The 11513-nt window shown below is 34.7% G+C and overlaps 2 pseudogenes; both read left to right on the forward strand.

Annotated features, from left to right (window-relative positions):
- Positions 1–995: 995 nt before the first annotated feature.
- Positions 996–4682, forward strand: LOC107752118 (claudin-10-like; annotated as a pseudogene).
- A 5921-nt stretch (positions 4683–10603) lies between these two features.
- Positions 10604–11513, forward strand: part of LOC107752104 (uncharacterized) — a 10412-nt pseudogene continuing 9502 nt past the window's right edge.

An 11513-nucleotide genomic window follows, 5' to 3' on the forward strand; every position in this document is an offset into this window, starting at 1 on the left:
CACACACACACACACACACACACAAAGCTAAAAATTTGACTAAACTTAAAATTAAAATATAAAAATAAAAGGTAATTCAAAATATTGATCAAAAACTAACTAAATAAATAAATAAACCCTCAAACTAAAACAAATGTCGAGAAACACAAAAAATATTGATCAATACTAATAAAAATGCCAAACACACACACACACACACTCAACAAAGCTAAAAATTTGACTAAACTTAAACTTAAAATATACAAATAAAAGGTAATTCAAAATATTGATCAAAAACGAACTAAATAAATAAACCCTCAAACTAAAAAAACTGTTGAGAAACACAAAAAATATTGATCAATACTATACGATACTAAAATGTAACACTGGTCCAAATGAATCCCATATGCAAAAATAAATAAATAAATACTGATGAGAAACACATGCACAAAAAAAAGACAAATATTTCAACTAAAATGAAAATGAAAACATAAAATATAAAATAAATTACAAATGTAAAAATATAAATTAATAAATTCAAAATATGAATAAAAACTAACATAGTATCCCAGCGATACCAAAAATAACACTGGTCCAAAGGAATCCTATATGCAAAATGACATCTCTCACATCAGAGTTTTATCTGAACATTTTTCACCAATATCTGCTAGAGGCGTTGGCTTTTCAGGCCCTTCCAATAACAGCCATCTTTAAAGTACTCACCTCCTGACCTCCAGCATCTTTGCCGACTCACTCAAAATGATTCTTGCAGAGTGATGTTTGGGTGGGTGCGTATGCGAGTGTGTGTGGTGTAGTTAATGTGAAAACAAAAGGCTATTGGTCAGCTGTTGAAAAGATTAGTAGCCAGAGCCCTCCCTGCTGAATATAAAGCAACTTTGAGGTGGGAGACCCATCAACAGACATTTCAGTCCAGACTGAGCACCCCTTACCAAATTATTAATTCCTGCCTTAAACGGGACTTTTGTTTGCATTTCACTTTAACAGAACGTGGGAAAATGGGTAATATGGCAACAGAGATTGTTGCCTTCCTTCTCACCATATCCGGATGGATTCTGATCTCCTCAACGCTCCCAACTGACTACTGGAAAGTGTCGTCAGTGGACGGGACAGTCATCACCACAGCAACCTTTTGGTCCAATCTCTGGAAGACGTGCGTTACGGATTCATCGGAGTCTCCAACTGCAAGGACTTTCCTTCTATGCTTGCACTGGATGGTATTTTATTGCTTTCTTCAAGCATTTGTTGACTTTAATTATTTTCTGAGTAAATGATCTGAATGTGTGTGTGTGTTTATGAAAATTGCTGATCGTTTGTCAGTCCTTCTTCCTTCCTCCAGAGAGTGCAGATGTCTAATTGTTGGGAAAAGAGTAGCATGGTGTTGGATTGCCCTAATGCTGTTTTGGCAGAAGCTTCCACAACACAAACAAACTGAAGCCAAACCGATCACTTGACCATTTAAACAGAGAGTTTATTGTGCTAAAATTGAACTTAATGCATGCTGACACCAGTTTAAGAATGCAATGAAGAACCAAGTCTCTATTTTAGTGCTAAAAAGAGATGCAAAATGATTCAGCTTGTCTCAAACTCTATTTCCCTGACTTATTACGCCAGTTACAACCTGCAGGAATGTGTATCTCAAGGCAAGTAAAACAGGGTTTAATAACCATGCGTTGGCTTAATTGTGTCTGAATGGCTCACCCACAAACAGAAGAAAGCTTTAGTAAAAACAGAGAACCTTGTTCCCTCTGGGTGCAGAGCAAAAGCAGGTAGTTGAACAGGTTATGCATTTAAATGATATTAATGCATAATTGTCATGTTTGAAGCTGCGCATATTTGGGATGTGACCTCATTGACGGCTAACTAGAAAGTTCAGTGAAAGATGCTACATTCATTTAAATGTGAAGATTGTGATTTATGCACCACTAGCAGCATCTAGAAGAATTCCAAAAAGAAGTTCATTTTTGCTGCATCCCAGTGAAAGTGTGTTCTGTATGTATTCTGTCATTCAGGTGTGTGAATGTGATATGGAATTTATTTGCACAATGCAATCCATCTTCTGCCAGATGAAAATGATAAGTCTGATCATTTAAATGTAATATCATAACATAAATGAGATGTTATTGAAAAAATTACTTGTGTTGGTCTCAGTAGTAATGGGCTGAAAATGATGCACTTATCCATTTTTGCCACTTTTCCAGCAAAAAATTTATAATTTTTTGTACTGTCTTGAAGTTCACTTTATAATTATAGTAACTGTATAACTTCCAGCTTTTATTTTTATAAATATATATATATATATTAATTATTTGATGATGAAAAATTATATTATACATTATTAATTATTATACATTTATAATAACAGGTTTGGAGTAATACTTTATAATTATTTATAATTATCATAATTTTATCAAATGTTTATTTATATATACATTATTATCAAAATAACTATAACATACACATAAGTAAAATATTAACAACAAATAAAAAAAAAAATGAATTCATCCTAGTAATCATGTAATACATTTTTATAGTTTATTATAAATTATTTGTTGTAATTTGTGATTATATATGGCTTCTGCTTTCCTGTTCCTGCAGCTTATATCCAGGTGTGTCGTGGACTGATGATCTCAGCTGTGTGTTTGGGATTTTTTGGAGCTATCCTGGCACTAGTGGGCATGAAGTGTACTAAAATAGGGGGATCAGAGACCACCAAAGCCAGGATCACCTGTCTGTGTGGACTACACTTTATTCTCAGTGGTAAATGTTGCCTGAGCTAGGTCATGGCTTATTGTTTTTTAAAGCATTTGCAATTCCTACTTCTGCGATTGACAGTGTCCTGTAATGATATACCCGTCCTCTCTCCAGGAATCTGCTCTATGACCGCCTGCTCTCTCTATGCACACCGGATAACATCAGAGTTCTTTGACCCCTTATTTGTAAAACAGAAGTAAGTTTTGTAACATTCCTGCAATTGCTAATATGCATCCCAATCCAGATTATTACGGACACGTCTTCTACGTGTCTGATTTTAGATTTGAACTTGGGGCGGCGCTCTTCATTGGCTGGGCAGGATCTGTTCTCAGCATTCTTGGAGGATTGATCTTTTGCTTTTCCATGACTGAGGGATTCAGCATCAGGTCTGATTTTTAGATTTTCCACTTATATACTGTGTCACTTGTTTAAAAGAGATCATATAATTTGCAATTTTTATGCCAGCAACCTAAAATATTAACAAATGAATTTAGCCTACATGTCAACAAATCCTATGTGGCTCATCCATGTAATTTAACTTTAAGTTTAATTAGCATTTTAATTTAAGTAATTTAACGTATTCTTAATTCAACTCTATGTAGGTTTTATTTTTTTTTATTTTTTTTTGCGACTTTGGAGCCACCTACAGTTAAGTGAGTGGAATTTACTGTGGTAAATATATCACTGTCGTACAGCGGATAACTATATGCATTTGCTGCTGCCGTAAAGCAATCCGCCGTTTTTGCGGAATTTCGTACCCGCTCAGTAAACGTACGTTTGGCGGGAGCGTGGGAAAGAAACTAAAGCAATTTGCCCTATTAAAAAAAGTCAGTTTACTATCAGAATGATTTAGAAACTATAAGTGTAAAAGTATAAGATAATAACTTACAGAAGAACTAACGAGTTAAAACGTCAAACGGCACAACAGCAAGAATGTTTAAAGGTAAATTAAACCCAAAAATGATATTTTGATGAAACTTTGATAACATTTGTTTATTCTGTGGAATACAAAGAAGATATATTTTGTAAATACTGTAGTACAGGTATTACAAATATTATAAGTATTGCTTATACAATATGAACAAACGTTTTTAATAATATTTAGAATTTTTATATTTTTAATTTTAGCTCAGGTTTTAATAACTCAAGTGGTTTTATCATTTTTAGTAGTCTTTAAAATGTATTTCTATGTAAATTTTGATTTGTTTTTATTTCAGTGTTAGTTTTACTAATTTTAGTATTACTTCAACTTATTTTTTCAGTTTGTTGCCCAGGCAACATTTCAGTTTTTTATCTTAATATTTCAATTTTATTTGAGCCTTATTTTAATAGCTTTACTTAATACCAACACTGGCTGTAATGGGTTGAAACATTCTCTGACTCTCTGACAGGGAGTAACTCCTACAACGGCACCACATCCTTCATATCAACACAAACGAAGATCACAAAGATGGGCAGAAACCCTGAGACTCCTCAGAAACACCCTCCAGACCAGAGATTCTCTGGCAGGCAGTTTGGCAGGAATGCATATGTTTGACTTCAGCTTCTTCAGTAAAGTTGAAAATAATTACAAGTGAAGGCCAACAAGCACAAGGCTGCTTTTATCATTCGAGGCATTGAGGAGACTGCACAGAGGTAAATGTTATATATTATAAATATATATATCCTATCTGGGTGAATCCAGAGATTATTTTTCAGAGGTTATTTTGATGAGATATGCCTATAAACAATATATTGCGGCATAGACGTTTTTGTCAGGAAAACACATATTGCCTAAGAAACCTCAAGCAAACTTTCCAGGTCTGACAATGTGATAGAGTTGCCAGATTTCCTCACTTGGGACTTTGAATGAAGTCAGGTGAACCGATGACAGAGAGAACAGCTGCGCTTCACTGACCAGAGGAACATGCTGTCTGGATTCGGAAATTGAGTCGGAACTCACATATTGCTCTGGTCCTGGAGTCTCTCCTCACCTCGTGATCAGTAGAAACTCTAGACTCTGACCCGGGTTTTAGAGCTTCCGTGGGCCGCTGCAGGCTGGCAGAGGCTTCTTGTTCTGTCAGATTCTTCCTTAAACAAGTGTTCAGTGTCTCTGTGCTTTTTTGTAAGAAGGTTTTAAAGTATAATAAAGGCCATTATTGTCTTGGACTGTGCTTAAAAATTTGGGGGATTTATATTAGTCCAAAGACCACAGACAAATGAATGTTTCCATAAATACTGCAATTATTGTTTTAAATATTTTTTTAAATATATACATTACTTTTTTTTAAAGGGGTCCTATTATGCTCTTTTACAAAGTCTTGATTTTGTTTTGGGGGTGTACTAGAACAGGCTCTCATACTAGGTTGTTCGAAAAACACATTATTTTTCACATATTTTACATTAATACAACACCTCTCTCCCCAGTCTGGCATGAACGAAAACATATTTAAATAAATAATCGAGGTCCTTATAGCTACACCAAAGGCTTCTGCCACTAAATAAATACAGCTCATTTACTCTAGAGTGGAAGTTCTTTAAAAATAAAACTGACACCAGCATTATGCAGTTACATAATAGTCTTGTACAAAATATCTTGTTCAAAGCTATAAAGCTTTTCATGTGACTGTCCAAAACCACTTGCAAATTTATCCAACTATTTTAGCTTATAATCTATTTGTATTGCTTTACACAGACCCACAACACACAGTTCGACTCACATGAGGCTGAAGTGAGATGTCGTTCAATGCTGCAGTTTTCCTCCATTGAAATGTGAACTGTTGAACAAACTTTAGAGCTTTCTCCTCAAACCCCCCTGGAGCTTTACCTTATTAAAAATCATTAATCTGATCATGTGTGTGTGTGTGTGTGTGTGTGTGTTTGCAGTTAATCTGTCCACTTCGCACATACCAGAGACCTCCAACCCCTTTCTAACTTCATGGTCATGGTAACCACTAACCAGGTCAGGAATAATATTTAAGCAAATAATACTAAATGTAAGACAATGATGTAGACATTATTGCCTGTAATTTCAGAACACTTTGGATCATCTGGATGGTTTTAAAGGGGTCCTATTATGCTCTTTTTCAAAGTCTTGATTTTGTTTTGGGGGTGTACTAGAACAGGCTCTCATACTAGGTTGTTCGAAAAACACATTATTTTTCACATATTTTACATTATTACAACACCTCTCTCCCCAGTCTGGCATGAACGGCTCGAATAGTTCCTGTATCAAATGAAGGCCCGCCTTCTGAAATACGAAATGTGCTGTGATTGGTTAGCTGGGACAGTGTGTGTTGTGATTGGCACCACTCGGTGCCTGGTCGGGAAATGTCATGCCCCTTACCATAGCCTCCTGCGAGCTTCAGTGTAAATATTGCGTCAAAATCAAATCAATTTGAGCGCGATTTAAACCCGGATAATTGTAACCACTCTAAGTTTGTCAGCCTTGGGAAAGCTAGCTTGTTTCCGACATAGTGATAACACTTGTTGCCTTCTGTAGTGCAGCTCAACCAGGTCTCGTCCCATTCGTCGATATTTGTGATATCACAAATCCCGGAAAATATGCGTTGTAGTCCAAACGAGTCGTTCGTTGTAGTTTTTGAAAAGTGATTTCTGTTAAATAAAATATCTCCTTTTGAAGTGGACTTTGAGCTTTGTAACTTTGCAGATCTTTTTTATGCTCAAACAGCAACATATTACAGACTAACTAAAGTTGAAAAAGTGAAAAAGCATAATAGGACCTTCTATTCAGAAAAAATAAACATTAAATTGATCAGAATTGTAGACATTTATAATGCTACAAATGTTTCTATTTCAAATAAATGCTGTTCTTTTCTATTAATCAAAGAATCCTGAAAAAAATATATCATGGTTTCCACAAAAATTCTAAGCAGCGCAATTGTTTTCAACACAACAATAATAATAATAATATTATTTTTGAGTTCTGCAGGATCATGTGACACTGAAGACTGGAGTAATGCCTGTTAAAAATTTAGCTTTGCATCAAAGACATAAATTGCATTTGAAAATACATTAAAATAGGAAACATTTTTAATTGTGATAATATTTTACAATATTATACTTATTTTACTGTATTTTTGATGAGAAAAATACATTTAAAAAGTAAGCTTTATTGAAAATCATTTTATATCCATATAGGGACATGAATGTTTTCATTACATTAATGTCATGAAAATAAGTAAATACATATATACATAAAGTAGTAAATCAAACATTATTACCATAATGTACAAATGAAGACTTTAGATGCAAAAACCTCCAAGTCCATCTGAGATTCTTCTTTCAAATCAGATTTTTTTATCAAGTTTCTATGAAAATATCATTGGACATTTTTGAAAATAAGGCATTCAATAACTGACTTTTCTTTGCCATTAAAGTGAAATTACTGAACCAAAACATAGGAGCCTGATAAAAATGTTAATTTAAAAGAAATGTCTCAGAAAAATTCATTTGTACATTATGGTAATGTGTTGTAATGCTTTTAATTTAAGGAAATAATTTTATGTGCTCACTATTAATGTTCAGTTTTTAGAAGTTTCCTATAACTTCTTTTTTAAAATGTCTAAGTACTAAATCACAAGGATGTTTACTTTTTTGACGGAGCGAGTCGTTATGTAACAATTTAGCAAATTAGCCTTCTGATCTGCACTTCAAGTTCATGTCACAACTAACCAGTAGATGGTAATGGTCCTGTGAATAGGCCTCATTTCCTTTATGCTCCATATACAGGTGCATCTCAATAAATTAGAATGTCGTGGAAAAGTTCATTTATTTCTAATTTATTGAGATGCACCTGTAATTAATATGATTTTTTTATTATTCTTTTGATTTGGGAGTTAAATGTGACTTGGATATGTTCTTCACTGGTTTTGTGAAAATCTTGTCGCAATAATGCTGTTCTGGATGGTTGCAATACCAGGGCCTTGCCATGCGGCTGTTAGCAATATACTGTGTGGTTTCTAGGGCGTTACCGGATGGTTGTTTACTATGTTTCTGTTATATTCTGATCTCTATGGCTGGGTCACTTCTTCAGTTCAAGCCTATGATTTCACAGAAAAGTAATGACACTCCTCAATCCACGCTCAACAGTAACTCAATTTGAGGTATCATTCATATCTGTACCACAAATAGTGAAGGACAATTTCTGCACCAAATCTGAATGCTTGGGGTTACAGATTTGTTCAAATTTAACAAGTACCACTAATAAACAACTTGTACAGACAAATAACCTCCATCAGGAGTGATCGAATGCAAAATTGGCCAGCAGAGGGCATCATGGTGTTGTTTTAGACATCTCTGAATATCCCTGCCACTGAACATAATGTGTCTAAAGGTGAAGCGCTTTTTCTAAAGAGACACTCAGTGGTTTAGAATCTTCCAGAGTCATAATTCAACATACCCATCTTGCCTTCATTAGGTAAAACCATCAAGAAAGCATTGATCTTTATATTCTCAGGTCTCAAGACCTTCTAAACCTGACCCAAGTTCATAAAGCAACATCAAACGCCAGCTCTGGGACATAGTGTATTACACACACACACACACACACACCTACCTACCTACACCTGATATCAGTCTTAATTAAGTCCATCGAACACACATGCACATACTCAAACACACACACTTTTGTGAAATTAATAATGTTATGAACCCTGAGGCTATTTTCTGGAAAAATAAAGGCCCTTTTGAAAACGGCCCTGAATAGTACCTATAAATACATCATTTAACCTATGCACCCTCTAGTGAAAAATAAGTGTGCTTAACTGTATTGAATGTGCATTTGTAGTGTACTTCAAATTTTAAATGTGTTTTTATAAAATTGTACTTACAGATAATAGATACAGATAATAAAGGCCATTAAGTGTACTTTCAGATAATATAATTTCATGACTATGTAACATACTTTGCAATAATGCACTTTGTAAAAATGTCAAACTAAAAGTTTTACTTTAAGTATCATGTTTTAATTTTTTGCCGTGTTTTGAAGAAGTACACTTATTTTTGATCTGTTGACTAACATACTAAAGCACATGTAAATTACTTTGTTAACTGTAGTGTTATTCAATATTACATTTAAATTTACTATATTTTAAATATACTAAATAGCAATTTCATTACAAATGTGTAATGACAAACATATTTAAATACAAGATATACAGGTTTCAATAGAAGCTAAATGAAAGTATATTTTAGTTTACTGTCATTACTTTCAGCAGTAACCATATTTTAAACACAATAGAAATAATTACGAAATTACATATAAAGAGCTACTTAAATGTGGCAAAAAGCACTCTAAACGGGATTTAATATAAATTTAAACTATAAGGCATTTTGATTTACAGTGGGTACGGAAAGTATTCAGACCCCCTTAAATTTTTCACTCTTTGTTATATTGCAGCCATTTGCTAAAATCATTTAAGTTAATTTTTTTTCCTCATTAATGTACACACAGCACCCCATATTGACAGAAAAACACAGAATTGTTGACATTTTTGCAAATTTATTAAAAAAGAAAAACTGAAAAATGCTCAGTATTTAGTAGAAGCACCCTCTTGATCTAATACAGCCATGAGTCTTTTTGGGAAAGATGCAACAAGTTTTTCACAACTGGATTTGGGGATCCTCTGCCATTCCCTCTTGCAGATCCACTCCAGTTCTGTCAGGTTGGATGGTAAACGTTGGTGGACAGCCATTTTTAGGTCTCTCCAGAGATGCTCAATTGGGTTTAAGTCAGGGCTCTGGCTGAGCCATTCAAGAACAGTCACAGAGTTGTTGGGAAGCCACTCCTTCGTTATTTTAGCTGTGTGCTTAGGGTCATTGTCTTGTTGGAAGGTAAACCTTAGTTCCAGTCTGAGGTCCTGAGCACTCTGGAGAAGGTTTTCGCCCAGGATATCCCTGTACTTGGCCGCATTCATCTTTCCCTCGATTGCAACCAGTCGTCCTGTCCCTGCAGCTGAAAAACACCCCCACAGCATGATGCTGCCACCACCATGCTTCACTGTTGGGACTGTATTGGACAGGTGCCTGGTTTTCTCCACACATACCGCTTAGAATTAAGGCCAAAAAGTTCTATCTTGGTCTCATCAGACCAGAGAATCTTATTTCTCACCATCTTGGAGTCCTTCAGATGTTTTTTAGCAAACTCCATGCGGGCTTTCATGTTTTCTGTCAATATGGGGTGCTGTGTGTACATTAATGAGGAAAAAAAATTAACTTAAATGATTTTAGCAAATGGCTGCAATATAACAAAGAGTGAAAAATTTAAGGGGGTCTGAATACTTTCCGTACCCACTGTAATTGCAATTAACATGCAATTAAGTGTCTGAAAACATTAGATTCAATTCACACTTGAGTGTATTCTTTTAAAGTTTTTTTTCCCCATACATACACTTTTTAAAAGTGTGCTAAAGTGTACTTTTTCCACAAAACCCTGTGCTGTGCTGTATGATGTTAAAAATAAATGCAGATAATGATGAATAAGGAGTTTAAAACTGGACCGCTGGCCTGCATGTAGCATGTCCTCACTGGGATGTTTATATATATGAAATATGAGCTGAGAACCGAGGTAAGCGTTCTCTCTGTCCTCCAGAAACTTAAAAACAAGGCCCTGGGAACATGGAGCGTCATAGATTCACATCAGCACAAAAAAGAAGGGTGTTTAGTGGCCAGTCCTGGGCAGAGCAGGCTAACAGATTCTTGGGAAGAAACAGTTTAACGGATCATGAACTGACATGTTGATACTGCAGAAGACAGAGAAAGAGATGCTGGAAGTGACAAAGTTTTGATAAGAAAAGAAAGACAAAATAATAAAGTGTGAGGTAGGTGGTTTAGATAAGTGGGGAAAACAGTGATGAAGATTCGTGTAATGCAGATCTGGGGCTTCCTGTTAGCAGTACTGGGCTGGATCTCTGTCGCCTGCTCCATGGCCATGGAGTGCTGGAAGATCTCCTCTATCGGAGGGCAAGGTGGGAGCGCCGTCATAACAGTGGGCTGGTACTGGTCCAGTCTGTGGAGGGCCTGCTTCACGGACTCCTCTTCCACATCCAACTGCTACGACTTCCCCGTGCTGTGGTCTGTGGAAGGTATGGACATGATTAAAGTCTTTGAATGTACATGTACAAATGTTTGATTTGCTGTAATTAAAAGAGACTAAATAAATTCATTTGTTAAAACAGTTTACACCCCAAAACTCTGAAGTAGATTAAAAATAAACTTTCTTTTATTGGCATCTATGGTTCCACAAAGAACCTTTATTATTTGTTTATTTATATTTTGCAGTGATGCCATAGAAGAACTATTTTGGGTTCCTCAAAGAACTTTTCAGTAAAAAAGTTTTTTTTTTCTTAGTGTGAAGAACATTTTAATAATCTATAGAACCTTTTTCCAATATAAAGAAACATTGTTCAATGAAAGGTTCCAAAGATGTTAAAAGTGGATCAATGCCACTAAAAACCTTAACCTTTAACCTTTAAAGTACTGTCAAACAATTAATCGCATCCAAAATAAAAGTTGTTGTTTACATAATATATGTGTGTTTACTGTGTATATTTATGTAGGCATATATAAAAACACACACATGCATGTATATATTTAAGAAAAATATGTAACGTTTATATATTAAATATATTTATATATGATATAAATTACATGAAAATAAATATATACATGTAAATATTTTCTAAATATATGCTGTATGTGTGTGTATTTATATATACATAATAAATATACACAATACACACACATATATTATGTAAACAAAA

This window comes from Sinocyclocheilus rhinocerous, unplaced genomic scaffold (assembly GCF_001515625.1).
Source record: "Sinocyclocheilus rhinocerous isolate Xijiao unplaced genomic scaffold, SAMN03320098_v1.1 scaffold2306, whole genome shotgun sequence".
NCBI lineage: Eukaryota > Metazoa > Chordata > Actinopteri > Cypriniformes > Cyprinidae > Sinocyclocheilus > Sinocyclocheilus rhinocerous.